This window comes from Micropterus dolomieu, linkage group LG19 (genome assembly GCF_021292245.1).
Source record: "Micropterus dolomieu isolate WLL.071019.BEF.003 ecotype Adirondacks linkage group LG19, ASM2129224v1, whole genome shotgun sequence".
Lineage (NCBI taxonomy): Eukaryota > Metazoa > Chordata > Actinopteri > Centrarchiformes > Centrarchidae > Micropterus > Micropterus dolomieu.
This window is the reverse complement of record NC_060168.1, coordinates 25,558,876-25,581,817: the sequence shown is the minus strand read 5'-3', so window position 1 is coordinate 25,581,817 and position 22,942 is coordinate 25,558,876. Positions and strand designations below refer to the sequence as shown.

General features: G+C 38.5%; 1 protein-coding gene across 9 annotated transcripts in view; it reads left to right on the top strand.

The window, feature by feature from the left end:
• lingo2 (leucine rich repeat and Ig domain containing 2) overlaps window positions 1-22,942 on the top strand; it is a 241,994-nt gene that overhangs the window by 190,908 nt on the left and 28,144 nt on the right. The window contains exon 1 of one of the 9 annotated variants that reach the window (XM_046030917.1): window positions 6,718-6,736. The exons of the other annotated variants lie outside the window; for them this stretch is intronic. The gene's annotated coding sequence lies outside the window, so the exon portion shown is untranslated. Of the gene's footprint in view, window positions 1-6,717; window positions 6,737-22,942 lie in introns of those variants that run through there. 9 annotated transcript variants of the gene reach the window in all.

Below are 22,942 nucleotides of genomic sequence, written 5' to 3'. Positions count from 1 at the left end.
ACACATCATAACAAATGAACAGCTGTAATGCCTCCTCTTCTCTTTCATTTCCTCTTACAGAGCTACCACTTTCCTACTTTCTGTTGTTCAGTGAGAAACGTGAGCTCCAGCTAGCATATTGGAGATCTATGAGATATTCTGGTTTTGAACTGCCCGTGGGAGGAATATACATGTAAATATCTGTACATTCTTGATTAAAAGTCATGTGAAATCTCTTTTATCTTTCGTCTCCTCCATTCGGGTGTGTTTCCAAAACGTCTCTGGTGAATCTCGCAGACTCGACTCGCAAGCATCGGTATGCACAGATTTGATTGGCTGAGCAGCGTCACATGAGACGATTGGAGCACATGCGATTGGTCTGTGAGTTTCCTGGTCCTCTAAACCAGTACAGTAAATGCTAGAAAAGCTGCGCGGGTTAAAATAGAAACGCTCCGTCACGAGGTAGTAAGTCTCAATAATAAATGTGCTGTAGGTCGGCGGTCCGGAGAGGACGGCGGCTGGGTCCGGATTCGGACCGCGGTCCGCCTATTAGTAACCTCTGGTGTAGAGGGAAAAGAGCAGAGGGGAGAGCACACACCCCTGGGGGGCGCCAGTGCTAAGAGAGGGGTCCAACTGCAGACCTCCACTGTCAGGCCAGTCAGTTTTTTACGTCCCCACAGGACATAACGTGATGCATTCTCAGTTGTTTTGCTACTCTACACATCGCGACAGCAGTAGGTGACTGGTTAGCATTATCCAAAACATCGAGTAAAGTCTGAATGCGTTGTAGATATTTTGATATAACATGCCAAGACCCATGCATTCAGACTTTTTAAAAATGTTTTGGATAATGCAAATCAGTCACTGCTGCCAACTCCTTTTCTAATTGTGTAATCCGTGTGTGTACAGTGAATAAAGTAAAAATATTATTACAGTAGGCTATTGTCTCCATTCATTTTTAAAAAGTGGATATTTACAAAATTATTGATGCAGGTATGTTGTATTGCATGTCTGTTCACTTTTACGGATTGTAGAGTTTGATAGTCCACATAGTCCAGCAGGGTTCTAGTTACGGTCTGAGCTCTTAATCATGCATCTGTGGGGGTCAGTAAGTCATTTAACAAAAACCATTATTTTTAATGACTAATGTAAAATATATTAATAAGATAAACACATATACGTTTTCCAAACGAACTATGCTGCGCACCACATGAATGTCATTACGACATGATTAATAATAATATGATACCATAAAGGGCGGATTTGCGGTCTCTCCTTGAGCAGTAGTCTTTGTTGGTTTGTTTAAGGCTTTTAAAACTTGAACTTTGTTGCAGTATCACACACATCTGGGACAAGTAGTGGGCTGTCCAGGCTTCTATTATTTATTTAACGTAACGTCCGTTATACTACAGACTCCCACGAAGCTCAAATTGTAGTCCAGTTTCCACAGTTGTCCGTTTTTCCTATTAAATTCAGCTGATTGCAGTAAAATGCCATAGTATATTACTCTTCAAAAGTAAATTATGAATGAGAAGTGTGTGTGTGTTTCTTTTAGGATGACTGGAAGAGAGGCTAAGTTACACTCTTAATCAACAACGATGTTTTCCTGTGAATGGATGTGGCTAGCTGCAAGGACGGAATTAACGTCATATTTTCACAGAATAAATAAATAGTGCCTGTAAAAAGGATGCTGTTACTAGTTGAATGATTGAAGCGATATATAGTCAGCTTTGTTGCTACATTGGCACGTTAAGAGCTAAGTAGAATAGGCTCAAATTAATATGCTATATTTAAGGAATTAGCCTGCGAGTTTCCCTTTACAATGTTGACTAAATAATTTCATATAAATCAACGACAAAAACCCTCCCCCTATGTCTACGTGATTAAACTTTATAATTTTTGAATGAGTTTCCTGTCAAATCGCATGCTTTTATTTTGTAGTTTTTGCGTGTATTTCCTGTCCTGACAGAGGAGGTCTGCAGCGGAAGTGGCCTGACAGTGGAAGTCTGCAGTTGGACCCTCTCGAGTGCTAATAGTCCGGGTGCTAGATGTGATGTTCCCCAGTCTTACCTGCTGACTCCTGTCAGTCAGGAAGTTTGGCACAGTGAGCTGGGTGAGTTGGTGCTGAGGATGTCCGGGATGATGGTGTTGAACGCCGAGCTGAAGTCCACGAACAGGATCCTTGCATATGTCCCTGGAGAGTCGAGGTGTTGCAGGATCTGATGCAGTCCCAAGCTGACGGCATCATCCACTGACCTGTTAGCCCTGTAGGCAAACTGCAGGGGCTCCAGCAAGGGGCCTGTAATGTCCTTCAGGTGGGCCAAAATAACATATTTTTTGCCGTCCAAGGGAGTGTTTTCCTTGGAACGTGACATCACGTGAAAACTATGAATTAACCTCTAATCGATTATTGATATTTGTGGATCGATTCAGAATCGCCCAAGTCCTCGTCTCGATGCATCTAATAATCAATTATTTTCCACACCCTAAACAAACATGAGTTGGAGTTATATGCAAATATGCAAGTGAAGCGAATCATTATGAGGCCGGTGTAGACGGCTGCATTGAAAACTGAAGCACATTAGTTCCATCAGATGGACAGGAGACAGATGACTGAGAATGTGAGTGTTGGGGTAAGCGATCATATTTTCAAAAGGTTTTAGGCATTAACAATGACTTTATTATTATGACCCCCACCAGTGGATGGTTGGACAGAACCACAGTTTTTTTAGTGACAGAGTGTGAGTCTGAGATCAAGGCCGTGGCTGGTGGAATTCTGTCAGTACTGGCGAATTGTTGCAGCGTGTTTGGAATCACCTCAGGGTATGACTCTGCTGACGCAACAACAAGAATGTCTAGATTGTGTTTCAATTGGGTTCACTTTTCCCCAGAGTCCAGTCTTAGTGGAATTCAGGACATGGCTTGGCTCATTCGATATAAAATCCTCTCTGGCAGTACTTAGACCTGTCGCTTAATGCATTCCGGCATGATCAGATGATAACATTCACATTAAAAGGACTGGTGTATCCACAGCTGCAGTGATTGAGACCCAGCACAGGGTGGGGCCACAGTGGTGGCTGCATGAGGGAACTATCACCTGTGATGTACTGCTATATTTGCATTGTTTTTTTTCATTCATACTGTAGCAAAACACACACGTGCACAAGCAGTCACGGTATACTGCATTAAGTCATACATTCCATGCACATACTTTACACTATGCACAAGCTTACAAGCAAGAGCCATAGAGGGCAGACATAAATGTATGCACCATCATTACTTCCTCAGTCATTTTATCACAAGCCACAGTTATGCATGCAAATATACTCCTCAACACATACATACATACATACATATACACACACACACACACACACACACACACACACACACACACACACAAACACACACACACACACACACACACACACACACACACACACACACACACGTTTATTGCCAATGCTTATACAGTGTGAGACCTTTTATTACATGTAAGACAGATTGAGTGACGCCAGGCACCCAGTATTCACCCTCCTTTCTCTGGCAATCTATTCTTACCTAATTATTGGGAGGGGGCTTGAGACCTGCCTTAATTTGCCACTATGCAGTGTGCAATTAATCAAGGCCCTTGCTAACTGACAGCCTTAATGGACGCACTAAGCTCCTCTGTGATTGTCTGCTGGCTGCCTGTTCCGTCAGTGCATAGCCTAAGAACTCAGACAAGCATACCCTTCAAGAGCGGCTACACATATGAGGACACTTCGACTGAATTGAATGGTGGGATGGAGTGCTGAATGAGTACATTCATCTTTGCTTACACACCTCTCAGTTGCACTGTGGTAATAACTGTGTTGGAAATTTCAACCTTTGATTCTTTATGATATCAAAAGGCTCGTAGCCGACTGAACAGTTTGTGGTGGCAATTCGGATTAATTTAAAACAATTCCTGTTTTTCTGTTTACTGTGTTTTTCCTTTGACTAGAGGAATGAATGTTCTATGACTACATAACAGGGAAAAATCATGTGACACAGAAACAAAAGCAAGCATGGGTCTATCCAAATAGTCCTCTGGCACTTAAGGTTTCAGCTGCACTCAGATGGAGAGTGAGGATGTTGCCAGTGGTGTAATGCAATGACAGATATGTGGCTACATTTTCACACATCTTTCCTGGGAAAAATTTCAGAGAAAGTCTGCATTCTTCAGAGGTCTGACCTCCATGAGGATGTGATGGAGTGTTCTACGAAGCATTAGCTCTAAACTTGAGGGCACAATTTAAGTGCATTACACCTCCAGGGAGACCTTTTTATGTTATGTCTCAGGGTAGACGTTGAGAATATAGGGCTCATCATGACACAACCACGTAAACTGTACATTCACATTTAAGTACCATAAATGCACATGATTTCTTTTCTGGTATAGTTTCATTTTATTTTATATAACTTCACAAATGGCATGGACCTGATGACTAAAGGACCTTTCAACTGGTCCTCTAGTTTCTTCCCCCACGCTCAGAATATCTCTGTTGAATAAGTTGGTAAAAATAGCTCGCTATAGTTCATGGTTCCTTAGCCCTGATGTTTGGTGAAATTGCTGACTGTTGAAGCACTGAGCTCTTTTTACCATGCAGCCTCTTCAAGAGTAACTTACAGCTCTGTTTCAATCAGCCACCAGCTTGTATGTAGTATGTGGGAAAAGCACCTGTGGCTGTGTGACTTGAAGACTGACCCCATTCCACACTTCTTGTCACATCTGAGGTCTTCTCCTTCTGATTTCATGATCTATTATAAGCAGGAACACTTTCTTTTCCTGATTGGTAAAGTCAGTCGATCTCATTTTGAATCCACCCCAAGACGCTTGTCATTTGTAAATTGTCTCTCTCCTTAATTTTCTTTTATTCCTATAAAGCGAAAATTTATTTAAAAAAAATTTTAAACAAAGAAAAAAAACATTAAAGAAAATTCTTTTGTGAAGGCAATAGGAATAATGCTGAGTCCATTCCCATATGATTCATTCACTCATTTTGAAGCACAGTTTTGGTCAGAATTGCTTTCCGGAAGAAACACATCCTTTAATGTGCCTCAGCGCACTATGCTGTGGACCAAGATGGAATCCTAGCCATATTTATTATTGTCTATTTCCATCATTATTTCTGCTTTATGGCCCCAAAGGCGACTATGAATGGCGAATTACTGAAAGTACATGAAGATGAGTTGTTATAATGAAAGCACGAACAGTGCCAAAGATGAAAGATGGGTTGAGACAGAACTGCCATTGTGATGATGCACCAAAGTGCTGGGTGAAAATCCTGAAAGCAGCGGAAGCACTGATGTTGTTGTTTTTGACAGGAGTGCTGAAGAGTGAATTTCAACTTGCAATGAAAGTTCTTTACATGTGAAACCGCAGAATGGAAGAGTGCCTAACTAGAACATCTACGCATTATGCCAATCTCTCTTTCTCCCTATCAGTCTCTCAATCAAGGAACCATCAAGAGTTTAACAGAGATGAGACTTTGGATCAGTTTGCAGTAGTTGGCACAAATGAACAGCATGACCTCAGTACTTAACGTTACTTCGTAACGTAATAGTTAAAATGACATTATTTGTATCTCACATTGTAAAACTTTAGAAACTTGTGGTGGGAAAAGAGGCCTGTACATTAGTATATGCACCCATTAGACCACGATTATACAAAATGGATTGTGCCACAAAAAATCCAGTCTTTATAAAATGAATCTCAACATTTAATTTCCCCCTCATGTTCTGCCAAGAGCAGTTATTTGCTTCCTTGTTGAATAGACATCCAAGGATAGTAATTATGTGAAATCATGTGAATTGTTCTTCAGGCTATTTAAATATTCAGCTACTGTGTCATACCTTTATTGTTTCTTTGTTTGTGAACAGGCAGCTTTCTGGCAATGAATACCCAATGAGAGTTTTGCCTTAGAGTTATTGTGTACTACAGTGCTTGACCCGTAGAAGAAATACAATTGCATGCTTATGGAATTTCTGCTATTACTGTAAGCTATTGCTGTTTACTGTAACGACTCACATCCATGCTGTTTGAACCATTTCTAAATGTACATATTTTTAAAATTAGGTCAAATCGTGTGGTTCTGTCTTTGCTGTTTATTTGTATCTGTCACAACAGTTATTTTGATTATATACTGGCAGTTATTCATTGTCTTTGCTTACCTCTTTATGACAACGTCTTGCAATAATTGAATTCCACTTTAATATATACCTTAAATTGCATAAATGAACAACGATGCCAGTGTGTTTGCTCATGTTACTGTAATCAAATTTGGCTGAAAATATGCACCAGATGGCATGTGCTAATCCAACTGTGACAGCATTGCTTGAGATACCAGTGACCAGAAAATTGCTGAAAGTACTGCTCCCAACAATGTGTGCCTCGACCTTTTTGGTCTCTCACCCAGATGGAGAGTGTACATTGATGGAAAAGCCCCAGGGTTATGGTGACATGAATGGCCAAGTACTGACCTTTGACTCCTCTGTGCTTTACCCCCAACTGTGAATAAATGATTCTAAAGGGCCCCATCCCAGAGGATTAATGTGCTCAGCAAGGCCTCAAGCTGCTCACAGAGAGCAGACAGAGTGAAAAATGTGCCATTGACTCTGTACAGTACAGTAATACAGTGACAGTAAATGTTGGAACAGCTCTGTTAGGAATCCGGTTTCTTTTTGTCATTCAGGAATCAGCTCTGTGCTAAGGACAACCACAGTTGGTGCCAAGGTGAGATCAAACATAATGTGCAGAACTGTGAAGTAATGAAACATATTAATCAAGTCAGTCAAGTCATATTTGACTCAAGTCAGAGGGAATGGTTGAAGTTAAAACTAATCGAGTAAATTAGTAGGTCACAAAAGGGCATAATTACGAATGTGTCCATGTTGTAAAATCTCCAAATGTCACAGGGACCATTCCAACTGGACCCGTTTGAACAGGTGCTGTGTCTGGACGTGTTTTTAAAGGAATAGTTCAAAATTTGGGAGATAGGTTTATTCGCTTTCTTGCAAAGTGTCAAATGGGAAGATTGATACCACTCTCACATCTGTATAGTAAAAATGAAGCTACAGCTCGCAGTTTTTTAGCTTTGCTTAGCACAAAGACTGGAAACGGGGGGGAACAGCTAGACTTCCTCACTCTATAACAAAATCTGCCTAGGCTAAGTTAAATGAAAGAGCTCCTGGCGCCAGCTTTATATCCACCATTCAGATATGAGGGTGGTACTAGTGTTGAAGTATTCCTTTAGGTGTTGCAACCCCTTCAAAAATTATTGTTATGTTATGATACATGGCATTTTCAACTGTTTGAATCATTGAATGTATGTTTGAATGGTACAGTTGATAAATTTGAGGTCTAACAAACGGTGATCCATAAGGCAAGATGATTTTTACTGAGTTAGAGTCAGTAATGTATCTCTGACCACAGTTATTTCAAGGCACATCAAACTTCAGAATTGCTCCCTCACACTGAAATGTGAATAGCTGAAAGGAAACCAACCAGATATTAAACATGAAATAATTTTAGTGTGAAATTGCTACTTTCTGTTTTCTTCTACATTTTGCCATCTATCATCTGCCCAATGTCTGCCTGTTATTGTCAGATTTGATTCCAAACAAAATGGATGTGGTTGATATGCTTTCATATTCTGATAAATTTTCCAGCAGGAAGATAAATAGTCCAGATATGTTTGTGCTTCTACAAGCATTTTGCAGGGCTAGCACATTTGTCAGGCAGTGCTGACAGTGTTGTGGAGGAGTCCTCATATCCATGAGCACTTGGTATCCAGGAAGAACGTGGGCCAGAACAGACATGCCTTTAAATAGTGTCGGACCACACCGCTATGTCGAACCACATAGAACAATTGTATGATATTGTATGTATTATCTGTCTTAGTGTGTGCATGTGTGAGTGTAAGCTGGTTAAAAGGAGCCACAGAGCCAGTAACCATAGGTTTTTTTGTCTAGTTGTATGTGATTTCAATGTGAATCTACCCTTTTCTACTCTCCCTCTTTTTTTCCCTAATGCTAGTAAAGTAAGACCCTCAGAAGCTGAGAGCATTGTTTAACTGTAGGGCCTAATTAAGCGCAGAAGTGAAAAATCAGAGAGGGAGCTAGAAGGAAGGAGGTTATGGATACCAGTAAAATTAAGGACTGGGTGTAGAGGGAAAAGCTTTGGCCATAGCACACAGCGCTATTCTATGCATTTCACAAGCTGTGGCATCACCAGCTTATTAATCTGTTTTCCTTTGGCTTGAAGTCCTAGTTTGTATTCCTGTCCACTTCTTGATCAGAAACCCCCTATGGGCAGTCCTCTGCAGCCATCACTTCAGGAGTCAGGCTAGTTGGAGTTAATTAAATCTGAGCTAAATGATGCAGCAGAGTTGGGTGGGAGGTAATGGTCACCCATCTTCAGTTAGGACTGTGGAGTGGTCCTGTCCAATGAGAAAGCAGAAGTGATGCACTGCCTCAGAACGGCACAGGCAAATAGTTAAGGAGGACGAGGGCAACATGCCGTTAAATTGAATGGGAAAGATCTTTAAGGCAGGGCGCGGCTCAATGATAGTGGGCAGAGCTGATAATTTCAACGTCTACTAATCACATAAATGCCACTGAGTGCTAACAGCACCTGAACATGATGTTTTTATTATATTTTGTTATCCCACTTGGTAATATTTTGTTGTTTTGTTCGGCTTTCAATCAATCATAAAATACTCAAACAGACTGGATGATTTAATGAGAAAGCACAGTACTCGCTAATGTGGATAACTGAATTAATCTCTGATATATATTGTTTGTCGTATGTATGTTAACAGTTTCATTCTATACATAATATAAAATATATATGATCCAGCATTTGATTTATATCATATTCTCCACCCTGGACTTACCTACTGTCTGATATTTTTCTTTATGATGACTCTGCCGCGTACCAATAGAGCTTATGAAAGTGAACAATTACAAAAAATTTTCATTTCTGAGACCGCATTATTGCTAAAGGGAACTAAAATGAAAATAATACAGAGCCCAATGTTTTGCCCATTCATCCTAGTTACAGCAGTAGGATACACCTTTGATAACACCTACTCCATCTTAGCTTTAGATTATAAAGGAAAGTATATATTTATAGCTGCTTGACGTCTCAAATGCATGTTGGGGGTGCTTTACGATAGATCATAATATCATTATGTATACAATACAAAGTTCACAGTCAAGTCTGAAATATCGTGTAAACTCTCGCCCCACTTGCATTATCAAGGGTCCTGTTACACTAACTGTGAGAAAGCAGTACTGATTGAGGAATTATTTCACATTTCATACTGCATTTGCTTTTTGCTTTAAAGCACTTAGCTCATAACTTCATCTACCTACAATGGGTAATATTGATCCAGTAGTTGGCAAACTAGTTTAGGAGTCTGTACCTGTGCATATTATGTGTTTTATTCTAAGTGGAAGAGAAAAGGTCTCATCAGTTCATGCTGAAGCTCAAAACGTGTAGGCCTACAATTCTTTAGATCAATGACATCTATCACTAAGTATTTTTTGGCTAACTGGGCATCGATTACTGAGTCTGCAGTAAAACTCAATGTGGAAATACACCCCAATGCACTATAAAGTACTGAAAAAAGGTTTTCGGGCCAAGCTTTCACAACAAAACTCCTTAACATTCCAAGGTTTTTTAGTTTCCTTCATGTCGCAGTGATATATTGAGAAAGGTTGCGCGTGGATGAGTACATATTTCAGTGCCGACCTAATCTCATCTCTAGGAGTGAATATGGCACAATGTTCCCTGCCACAGCTGATGGAATCACATTCAGCAGGGCCACTAAGACAGGCAAATTGAGGCTCATTTTATCTGAGTTTACATTACAATATGTTATGATCCCAAAGCTGGGGAAAAGGGAACTGGCATCCACAGCTCAAAGTTTAGACTTCTGGAAAGTTTGTAAAAGTGCAACGTCTGGATACACAATAAAAAGGTGAAACTTCTGTATGTGTGTGTGTGTGTGTGTGTGTGTGCGTGCTCATGCAGCAGAAATGTACTTTCTAATTTTCGACTCCTTACATTGCAATTACACTATACAGTTTATACAATTAGCAGATATAGGAAACCTTTATCAATGGCTGCATCCGTGCTTAAGCAAACAAAGAGTTATGTACTACTAAAGTTTTATTGAAGTGGGTGTTGCTTAGTTGAGAAAAATGTGATGCCATGTAATCGAGCACCAATCATTCATTTCAGTTGATTTTAATCAAAATCTGAGTAAGCCGAATCTGGTCAAACTGCACCCACACAGACCTAATGAAGGCGATTACTTGAGTTTTTGAGTGTAAAAATCATAAAATTATGTTATGGAATTATTTTTTCCAAACTGTGCCTTTGATTATTGCCTATTCAGTAATGCCTATTTATAGTTATAGAGAAATACTTTAATTAGACTTTTAGTGTCTCATCAAACCGTGAGTTGGTATAGAGTTGTGGCAGGGAGAAAGGCTGAAGGTTAAGGGTCAAGATGGATATGGTAGTAGTAGTAGTAGTATACTTTATTGTCCTCGAAAGGAAATTTGTTTTGGACTGCATGGTAGATATGATTTTTCATGTATGGAATGTGTCACAAGACTCTTCTGTTCCCAATGTTGGCACTGGCTGGCCATTTGCTTTAGGATTGATTTTAAGATACTTTTACTTATTACTTTTTAAGCTCTTTGTGGTTTGGCCCCAGAATATATATGTGACTGCTGTTCCCTTACCAAACAGTGAGATCCTCAGTCAGGATCACACCGTTCCCACCTCACACTTAAGGGCAGAACGTTTGCTGTTAGGGCTCCTCGGGTGTGGAAGGATACGATCAGTGTCTTCTTTCAAGTCACTTTTGAAGACTTTATTTTTTTCAAAAGGCTTACTTATAATTTTTCTTTAATATTTTTAGGTTTATTTTCATTCGTAACTGTTGAGTTTGCACTTAAAAAGGCTATATGTATTTTTTCTTAAGGAAATCAATCACTTTTTTATTGCCTGTGTGTGAAGGGGTTGTAACCTCACATAAAAACGATCCACTTGGCGGGTTTTTCTGTTACCTCTGATTCTTATGTGAAGACTCTGGCTCCAGTCTGTGACTGCATTCATTGTTGTTAACCATTCATTGTTTTTAAGTTTTTCGTTATGCCTGCCTCTTACATTCCTGTGTATTTTATTGTTGTGTTTAATGTGTTCATCGTAAAGGACTTTGTAACGCTGGTTTTTGATATGTGCTATACAGATATATTTCTAAAAAGCCCGAAACAGTTTGTTTCAGAAAGGAAATGGATAGTTGGAAAATGGACTGCAGTGTTCTGGATTATCTGTCAGGGTCAAAAAGCTAATGTAAAGAGGCCGATTATGAGACTCATAGTGGTCGAGTCTGGAGATGACAATAGCAAGAGCTCTCTCTTATGAGAGCAGCTCCCGGTGTGATCCAGTGGATCTTGTAGAGAACAAATTGTGGCTATAATGCTGTAGGACAGTTGGCTGTCGAAGATCACACAAAGGTCTTTGCAGATAGGAAAGGTGTTACTGTATGAGGGAGGTTTCACAGAGAGGAAGAAAGTAATTTTGAATTTGAGCTTGTGGAAATCCTCTTCCTGGAAATGCAGAGATGCGTTCTTGAGCCTGACTGTGTTAGACATGATAACTAAGCCACAGTATTGCAAAGTGAGGATAGGAAGTGGCTATAGACTGAGCCCTGAAACATGTTTTGCCTAAACTCTCATATGCCTGCATTTGTGTGCCTGTCTGTCTGTGTGTGTGTGTGAGCCAATACTGTATGTAATATTGACATCTGATATTAGTCAGTGTTGCACATGATAGGGATGAAAACATGACTTTCCTCAACATATTCTGGAGTCTATAACGTCTACAGTGAACCCTATCTCACCCTACTTTGGGAGCTGCTAAACCCAGTAAGAATTTCATTAGCATCTGTTTTAATGGAGGGCTATATTATTCCATGATTGTATATTCTTTGCAAGCGTTCCCCACCTAGAATGAATTATGTTTTTTAAGTAAACACTCAAATCCTTTCTGTTTCATTTCTGTTTAGATAAAGGTAAATATAAGTATCTTCTGAGTACCTGCATGGTATGTAAGCTGTCAGCAACGCCATTTATTAATAATATTTTTCTTATTCATTTGATATTTAGACAAGCCACAGAATTTTTTCTTCGTCCCAAAGGCTCGTATCAGTTTAAAAGTACTAAAAGTAGCTTATTGACTATAACCGATATTCCTTCAGGTGTTCTGGGAGTAGCCTTTTAACTGTGCCAAAATGCAGAACAAAAACCATTGGAAATGCCTCCCAGAGGGTCTGAGAAAAGTAAGCTCAAAATTTTAACTTTTTTGCTTGTATTTTCCTGTATTTATATCTTCATCACTGATTCTTCATGTGTTTCTTGTGATTGTTATTTATACTTTAAATTATCATTTACATTTTCCTTCTTGTTTTGTTTTGTGTATAATTTTCTGCTTCCTATTTTAATGCAATGTTTTTGTCAGTCAAGTGGTCAGTCAACACGAATGAAATTAGCTATTGACATTGGTGCCATGACATTGCTCTACATGCATGCATAATCACATTATGATTGTTATTTTACATTAACGTACAGTAGGATGAATATTGGATTTCAAATCAAAATAAAAATGCAAAACACACCTAAGCTTTAAAGCAAAGAAACATTCCACAAACACCTCTGCTGCCCTATCACTAGTCACTTTGTGGCTGCATAAAATCTGGAGGGCAGATTTATCAGGTCTCTGTATTCGCAAGGAATCTAAACAACAACATGAAGTTTGGATAGTTCTGCTGTTATCTTTTTTTTTATAGATGTGAGATAGGTGGGTAATTTCTGGGACAGAGAGCTTGAGAGATAAAAACCAGACAGAGCTGCTTTTGCCCTCAAAATAAGAGATGACTAATATCTGATATGATTCACAGTGAGAACTATCACATATTAAACATGGGATGGTCTGATAAATAGTTTGGTGAAGCTTTCAGATACAAAACACATTTGTATTATAGATAATGTCATGTTTGTATAATATACTTATTACTTGTATCATTATATTGCAGTGCATAAATAGATACATAGATAGTCTTTATTGTCACAGGAGGGAGATTTGTTTTCAAAGTTAGTACTTTTTCAAATACAATACAAATCTGTTTTATAAAAGTAATTTTATTAATTTTAATTTAATGTTTCTGTGTATGATTGTTGTATTATAAAAGGACTATGTAAATTAAAATGTTAACGTTGACTATGCATTGTGACTTAACTTTAAAAATGCAACAAATGTAGAGGAACAGGAAGTTGTGAAGAAAATCTATATAGAAGCAGTAGCACTTCTGTGAGTCCAGAAGGCACTAAAAAACATAATATAACCATGGTATAACATTAACTTTATTAACTCCCTGTTGTTTGGAGATCATATCTCTTCTGTTCAGTCAGTCGGTCATTCAGCTTCTGTAATACTGGAACCCATGTACTCAACTCGCTGCCTTATCCTTCACCTCCCTCCACCAAATGTTGAATGGCTTGAGAGCTTGACTCCTCGTGCTTGCCATCCAAGCCTCATCATTTATCATTCAGGAACTTCACATCAGAAAATGGGCTTTTAATTATTTATTTTCTGGCTATGTCCTGGGTAATATGGGGCCAAGACCTTGTGGTGATTTACAAGAAGGCCTCGATGGATGATGAATGTTCTGCCCTGGTGATATGATTGGAACCTTTACTGTCTTCCTCTAACTGCCTATTCTTTTTGAAGTTTACCACCAGTTATTAAAAAATAGAATGTATCTTTCTTGGTGTTTTTATTGCCCTCCTCCCTATATACCAGGTGTTAAAGTTGGAGAAAAAGCTATCGTTATTCACCACGTTTGAATCACCCCACCTCCTGTCATGTTCTTTCTTACTCACCAAAAAAAACAGTTTGAAGCAGATACATACCAAATTACAGAATCAAGATACCATCAAGATGTCTTTTAATAAACACATTATTTATTACTTACTTTATCAGTCTTTCCTGAATAATCAAGCTTTCCTAACAGGTGCAGTACAAGCATTTTCAAAAGCATTTTTTTAGCCAGGTTTAAATTGCCCAGCGGTCTTAAAATGGCTCAATGATCCCTGAACACATAAGAAAGTTAATCTTCCATTTATGTAACTGTCAATTAACCAGGAAAAAAATGCATTTTTAAGCAAGAGTGACATCCATGCTTGTCATGTGAGAAGAAAAATGGCTTTTTGACAGATTATGCTCATAACGTCTGTAATGTTTGATTGAATGGGACAACCGTTACATTAAAACAGATCGCCAATGATCACATTCTGTGTTGAATAACAAAAGATAGATCAATGAAATTGCACTAATTGCATTATGCTAACTAACTCTGTGAGACAAAAAACCATACAAGGTGAAGCACATATTTAAAAACAATGCATGATTTCCTTTAATATAATATGATTTCTTCCAATCATTTGGCAAAACAGTCTCCACAGAGAGCAGCAGCACTAAAATGTCACAGAGGAGTTCAGATAAAAGGCCAAAGGCCTGTGAGTTCACACACTTTTCTGTCTTTTCTCTCCATTCTTCTCTTCATTTTGTGCAGAGGCACCATCATGTGTGCACAGTGGTTTGATTAAGAGCTCCCTAGGGTTTGGCAGAGGGAAGAGAATGTGTTTACTACAACACTTTTATAGCATATACAATGTTCAGTATGTGGTGTTGATTGAGCCCAGTAGGCCTATCAAGATTGTAGCCTCTGCTCTCTCTAAACCTCTGGGGATTAATTAACCAGACTAGGTAACTAGCTAGCAGCCCCCGATTGCATTAGCAGACAACAGTCCTAGTGAATCTTTGTTCTGCTCGCTTTACATAGTGTTCACAGAGTTTAACAAATTTTGCCTTGAAATGCTAGAAAACAAAGAATAAAAATAAATGTTTCCTTAATGCAGGAACAATGTCCAGCCAGTCATTTGTGCTGTAGTTTCTTGCAGTTGTGATACTCTGGAGAGATTTCTTGTCTGAGATAGAGGCAAACACACAGGATGAAGATGTGGATTCTGCTTTCTAAGGGACTCTTTTTTTGGCTTTGTTTGCTTTTTCTGCAGAATAGCAGTATCATTAGACTACTCTCTGTATGACTATGGTAAGACACCTTTACTTCAGATCTATGTTAAAGATTGATTATTAAATGTATGTCTCTCGAATCTGTCAGGATCATTAAGGTTAATTTATATAAGCACTGCGTTTTCATTTGATATTTATATTGCAGAATTATTCATATCGGCACAATACCATGGATGGATTAATTTGTGAACTGATAATCTACAACTAGAAAGGGGGGAAAGGGAGGCAGAGGGAGTCATATATGCATTTCTACGTAATCCTCTTTAATTTATTAAGCTTAATTTATTTATTTTTTAACTGTACGAGTGTAGACATGTTGACATTCAGTCAGTTGCTAGAAACTGTAGCCTAATTTAGATGCTTGGGGTTGTATAATTCCTGGTTTCTATGTTTTCAAGAATATATAATATAGTTTTCATAATCTGAAATACTCAAAGTGGGATTTGGGATTTCTCCCCTTACTGCCTAAAATAGTGTCTGTGCCACACAGAGATTGTGTCTGCCTTCAGACAAATAATTATTTTTGACTCTTACACAGATGGGAGTAAATCCATGTCATCCCATAAAATCAGTGCCACCAAACTTTACAGAAACATCATGGTGCCAGATGCCCTTTGTGGAAAATCAGAACAGCTTGCGTATTTCTCAGTTGCATTACTGAGATGCATCCATCTTACAACAGAACTTTTGTGTATACTACCCGGCTTATTATCCTATTACTCATCTGCTCCACATTACTAGATAAGTGATAAATGCGTTAGAATGAATCCCCATTTTTTACTTGAACACATACCGTGTAACCTGCAATCCTTGTGTTACTATCACGTGTCATAATCACACCTATTACCATTTCATTCTCACACATAATGTGACAAAAAGAAAAACATAAATTACTCTTATCCAGAGATTCAGATGAGAGCGGCATGCCTTTCAAAACCAAAATTATCAGAGCTCAGAAAGAGACAAAGGGCCTTGCAGAGGCATCTTACGCATGGTACATCCCGACAGAGCTGCACGTTAGTCTAAAATGGTGTGGAAATCTGAGCCATTATTGTTTTCAGCATTGAGGTATACATGTAATGAGCATACAGTGCTTGTCTGAGAGGTTTCACCAAAGTGCTGAGGCTTAAGGAAAAGAGGAGCATGATTCATCTTGTTTGTAAGACGAGCCTTTATTAGTGAAGGAGTAAGAAAAAGGCCTTGGCTATAGCTCTTCCACCCAGAGGCTCTGTAATTGCTTTCGGCTGCGCCTTGAGAATTTGATGAGTCAAGTCAAGACTTTTGTTTGAGTGACTGAGCAAAAAAGGAGCTCTTACAGTGAAAGTGAATTATCACAGCATCAGTGCGGAAACAAAAATGAAGGCCATGGGGTGTGAGCAAGCTTTAATGCATTAGGTATCAGTTAATTCATGGTTTTCGAGTTTGTAAAATACATGCCCCAACTCACATTTGCCATCAACTGTGATAACAGCTCTTTCGAAATATTGCATTCCACATCTGACGCCACAGCTTACAAACGTTTTTTTGCGTCTTTTTTCCAGGTTAATCTTTTCTTTATGCCACATGCAACTTACAGGATCATCTTCACTGAGAGTGATAACTTGATATTGGGGCTACTCCCATTGGTCTATAAAAACAGTTATTTGTACTTTTGATGAGTCATTACCATAACTCTAACATGCCCCCTGCATAAAATGTACCACATCAGAGCAAGTTACCCTCAGTAAAGACTCTTTATGTTTCCCCTTTGTTACATCTACCGATGGTTGTCGTACTCTATGATCACACATGCTCCATAATTGTGCCTTGTTGTGCTGTTTTGACTCTCCTCTTTAATTACAATTCATTTCTGTTATGCCCCCTCCCTTTCTCCCCCTCTATCGGACTCCAGACCCTTCTAAAAATGTGCACCCCACAATCTCCAACTTGAAGCTTACTACCAACTCATGAAAATAGACTTCTGAATGGGAAGATACAAGCAGCTCTTTCCTCTTATTAAAGCAGAACGGAGTGTACTGTATCTGTCAAAGGAAGATAGGTTTGAAGTGTCTTCACAAGACCCTTTGGATATCCCAGATCCTATAATGGGGCCCATGGGCTTTGTCATACATGATATATATCAACGTTAATTGTCATATAGGAAAAATGGTGGCCAGTGGCCAAGGCAAAGCCACATATCATATTCATATTGCTGGGAAAGGCAGTTGTCCAACTCTATCTTAAGTAAAAGATAAAACTTCATGTCGTTTGACCAGTCAGACAATTGTCAGGAAGTGACGCTCTGTTTCCTGATCTCTTATGAACATTGTGAACCTTGAATAGGATGCCAGAATTCCACAGTAACCCTTGTTCTAAATCCTTTTCCTTTACCCTGCATTTTCCTATTCATTGGAACACATTTAGTTAATTGTGTGCAAACTTCATTTAATACAGTTTGGTCATGAACAGGGGAAGAGATAGGGGTTAGGTTTGGGTTGAGATAAAAGGTAGATTGCTAAAAGCAAGGTCATAAAATGCAGGGATTTTCTCTAGAGAGAATGTGTTTTGCAAACAAAATCAATCTGTCATGTGACAGAGGTAGTAAAGCTGTGCAGTAAGATGTAAACATCAAGGTTAGGGTACCTGATTTATATAAAGAACATTCTCTTTAAAAATATCATCATGTCATGAACAAATGAACTGAGGATGTGTTTGCTCACCCTTTGGAGGGATACTGGCCATGTGTAGCACATGGACATTCAGTAATTAATTGTTGGAAGTACCTATTCAGACCATCTGGACTATAATTAGGCCACAGTAGTGCCCTCTAGCTTAGAATCATAATGTTTCCTTTTTTTCAACCTTGCCAGATTGGAAGCAATAACCTTTTCCCCTGAACTTTTCTACCATAATGACACAGCGTCCTTAGAAGTCACCCTAAGGGGCACCTTGGAACAAGTAGCGCATGGTAGTGCTGTTTTTGGCAGTAGTTTTTGTGGCTCCTCACCCTGAAACCTTAATGAAAACAGTTGGAAAGAGGTCAGTAATGAAACCAAATGACATTCAGGGGAACTTTTGTATTCCTAGAAGTGCATGATGTGGGTGTTTTAGTTAAGTAAGGGGCAGAAAATGGGATATAGATGGCTCCACCTTCCAATGTGATAACTATTGCATTTAGACCAACATTACCAACACTATATCAACTTCAAATTGTACAAACTTTGGTAGCCCAGCTATTGACCAACTTTCCCATTGCCCCAGTTCTGTTTTTCTTTTAACACTTGGCCAATGATGTTTTTAATGCAATGTTAATCACATTAAAGAGGTCATATTGTGCTTTTTGGCTTTTTCCCCTTTCCTTTATTGTTTTATTTTTACCATCTCAGACAGAAAACACTGCTCCTGAAATGCCTGAAAACAGCTCAATAATAGTCCAGCTTTTACTTCTGTAAACTATCTGCGTCACTTTGTAACACGTGTCATAATGCTCTCGTAGTGGCACGATCTCAAAAAAACACACAGAGCTTGACATTGACATAGTTGACATGTTGTTATCCTGATTTAGAGATAGTGCACATTTAAGTAAAAATCAAGTTAGCACTCTGAAACTCTTGCTCCAGTCTAGGTTGCGAAGCTAGTTCGGGAACATGTACAGCTGAACCCAAGCCCTGGTTACCGGCTTGTCAGCACCCGCACTACTCTGCTTATGATACGCTTAGTCCTTAACTAGGTACTGTGCGTGCACAACTACTAACAAATATCAAATTGAAGTGAGATGCTTCACTCGGTAGCTAAAATGGAGCGTTTAACACAGAGGGTGAAAAGAGGTCCTGCAGTAATTTGCAGTATAACAAAAATAGGATGTTTTTTGAAAATTAAACCATGTAAACCTATTCTGGTACAACCCCTAAATAAAATTATGAACCTGAAAATGAGAATAAAATGACCACTTTAAATGTGATCCATGATTGCATTAGTGACATTTTAGCCTAAGTAACTAACTAACTAACTACAGTCAGGGTTAAAAGCAAAGGGGGCCAAGCTTTTGCTGTACTAGTCAGTCATATGAAACAGTCTTTCCTTTATTTTTGCTGGCATGGTTTCTGACAGAGTTTGCCAAAGTGTAAGACATTATCAGAATAAGTAATTACTATTCAGAATCTGTTTGAATCTTTTAATGTTATGCAAACAGGTATAGATAAAGTGTGAGTGTGTGCATGGGTAAGACTGATATTGTCTGCAGACAGCAGCAGATGGACTTTGAGATGTAGTAAGGGTTGGCCAGACAGAAGCTTGAAGGTGTTGCTTCCTTTATAAAACAGCTGCCTTGGCAGATAAGCTAAGAACTCAGGGTCTGAATCCTTCCTCAGCAGCAGTTTATCTCAAATAAAAGCGTCTTTCAGATTGTAACGCATCTAAGTTTTTATTTAAATGATTTAAAAACATTTCCTAAAGACAAACATAGTGAATGGTATACATATCTAAAAATAAATTAAATTAGAATTTGCCATTTTTAACCAGAATTAGAATTCTGGTTAAAAATGGCAGTGGTTTAAGGAATGCAATGCGCGCAAACTGAGAGTGTCTCAGAAAGACTGCAGTATTGTGAGAAGAGTATAATAAGATTTTTGCAACGTAGTCCATAGAGCAACTGATTAATCCAAAGATTAATTTAATCTGTTTTCATAATAAAACATTATTAGCCATTCCCCCTCTAAGCATTACCTTTCAGCCCTCTTAAAAGATTATACACTTTCCAATCACTTACCTGGAAGCAGTCAAGAAAGTCATTAAGTTAAGTAGACACTGTCAAGTGTTCAGGTTGCTGAAAACGATGGGGGAAATTGGTAAAGTGCTATGAGAAATGGCCATGTTAATGATTTCTTTGCAAAAGGTTCTGTCTGCAGGAGAGTTTCATTTGGGGCTTATCTTCAGCAAACAGACCCTTGATGAAACCCTTCCAAGGTCTCCAGGTGGCAACAAACTTTTAATGTGAGGAAGTGGATGTGAGAAGTCAAAAAAAATCCACTAAGTATATTCTGTAAAAATACAGGGTTGTTAAGGTGTGTGTCTCCAAATCTCTTTCCTTAGCAAAATTGGTCAGCAAATTATCTCTACTCCTCTGCTGATAGATAGTAACAGAAGTGGATTGATTGATGCAGGGTTTTTGCAGGTAATTGTATATGATAACAGTTTTTTCTTACTGTATTCAAGTTATGTCTCTGGATTTTAGGCAAAGCAGCAAAGCAAATATATATCCTTTTGGTAAACCCTTGATTGATATTTAACTGTTGTGTGTATGTTAGGGGGATTTGATCTAACACCACCCTATTCCTAGTGCTTGAACCAATCACCCAGGGCTATTGTTAGCTACACTGCTGCTGTGTATTGAGCTACAGAGTCCCTGGGTGAATCCAAATGCTTTCTCACTGTCCCTCCTTCACTATAAAAGCAACTACAAGTAGACACAATGAAATGGAGAAAAGGAGGAAGTGAAAGAAAAAGGAGGCCATTTTGGACTGTTTATTTGATAAACTATATACATAATCGCCTCCGTGGTACTAGCTGTAACATTAACTGTGAGAAAATGGTAGTTTTCAAGCTCTAAATGCACTTTCAGTGAAGAAATGATCAGATTTGCATATTTATTATTAAGTTTTTGTTGCAAATAGGTATGCTTATCTATCTAATTTTTACTCGCACTGGAATTTTTGTGTTATGATCAGTGACATCTTAATACAATCACAGTTTTTTACAGCTGACTTGCAGTTATTAAACTTTATTATTGCACAAAAAATGGCCAAATATTTAATCTTCTTTATTTAAGAAAAACTGATGAGAATTCAGTCATTTTGGCCGCTGCTATAATCACAAAAACTCTGTGAGCTCCTAGAGGGGCTGAGTGTGAGTTCAGTGATTAGTACTGAGGGTGTCCCCTGACTCATTCACTCAACACCCAAGGGAGCCAACGGAGCAGGAAATGTGTTTCAGTTTACCATGAAGGTGACAGCCACCTGAGGAAGACCATTTGTATCAAACTTAGATACTTTGAAACAAAAGTAATTTAGCAGAGCTGAGTTTTTTTTTACAGTATTGCACTTTCACAAACTTCTCTAATTTGAATATTTCCAAAGTTGCTTGAACTGTGTCTGGTAATCTTATTCTAGTGTTTGTACTGGAGGCAATCTGCAACAGAGAATGCAATGTAATTAAACTTGAACATGTTTATTTTGATTAAATTCTAGCTACATTGTTTTGTACTGTTTTCACAAGTCAACATTGTTTAAGCAGTGACATTACCTGAGCACCCAACGGCAAAGCAAACACAATCCTTCTCACGCACATTTGACAGAATGCAGCCGGTGGCTATTGCTTGTGACGAGCAGCCCTGACAGATCAGTCTTCAAATCCAAAGATCCGGGGTTTTTTTTGTGTTTTGTTTTCATTTCACTCCCACCACTTGCATCCTCATGTTGTTCCAAGTGAGAGCTGTATAATACATAGAGACCACCCAGGACTCATGAATTATTCAGTATAAGTTGTGAAAGTATCATGGTAGGATAATTAATCACACAGCTAAAAATAGATGACAGATGTGTTTTGTTGCTCAACTTTGGCTTGTTTTGGTTTTTGGTAATACATTAAACTTGCCTCAGACCTGGGGAACTGTCACTCATTACTGTAGTATGGAGAGCATTCAAATGACTTAATATGTGACAAACATACTGGAGAATGTATGTCACTTTGGAAATGCAGTTTGTAGAGATGCATGTACATGAAGGATATTGTTCTTTCTTTTTTTCAGATGCCAATTATTAAATTCTCATTTCATTATCAATTAATCTGTTGATTATTTTCTTGATGAACTGATAAAATGGTAGGTCTATAAAACATCAGAAAACAATAATAAATGGCCATCACACTTTCACAGCGCTCAAGGTGATATCTTCACCAGTCTTGTTTTGTCCAATCAACAGTCCACAACCAAAAATGTGTGAGAGTTATTGTTGTAATTTTCTAGAATTGATTAATTGACAGCTCTCATTCTTTCCTCCCCTACACAAATTCCTACACAGAAACTGGTATTTGGTAGACTACATCAGTAGATTTATAAAATTAACTATGTCTCAGATTGAGTCCCAACTGAGACTCTCTGGCTCATGTCAATGCAGATATTTGGAAGTTTGACAAAATAAAAGTTTATATTGGCTGATAATACATTTCCTTAAATCTGTGTTTTTTTAATCATTTCAGTCAGGCTATAGTTACAATGTGACAGACTAGACAAAGTATAAATAAAGGTGACAAAACTAAGGATAAATATATGTGGGTCAATAGCAAGCCATAATTTGTCATGTCTTTTAATCTGTCTGAAAGTAATGATAAATGATAGAAGCTACCTGTATGTAATGACAAACAATTTCACTGATAATCTAAACTTGACATGAGCTTTAGGAATCCTATTCCACAGTGTTTGAAGTGAAAGTGAACAGCATGAAGCACCATAAATGCAATATTGACTGAGACATTCCAGACTAGAATAAGCAGGATGGTCATTTTGGACATTATCTTTTGCCACCAGCTGTTCCTTTTATTTGATTTTGTTCCTGTTGTTCTACAACATCTGAATCACGTGACCTAATCAATATCCAATAAGGCTTTGTGATCCTTGCATGGACTATAATCCCATGGGAGAACCATGTTGGATGGCGGATAAGCTGTAAAGACAGTCAAACGCCTGCTTAGATTTGTACCCTGAGCATGTATTAACCCTTTAGCTGTAACTGTAGT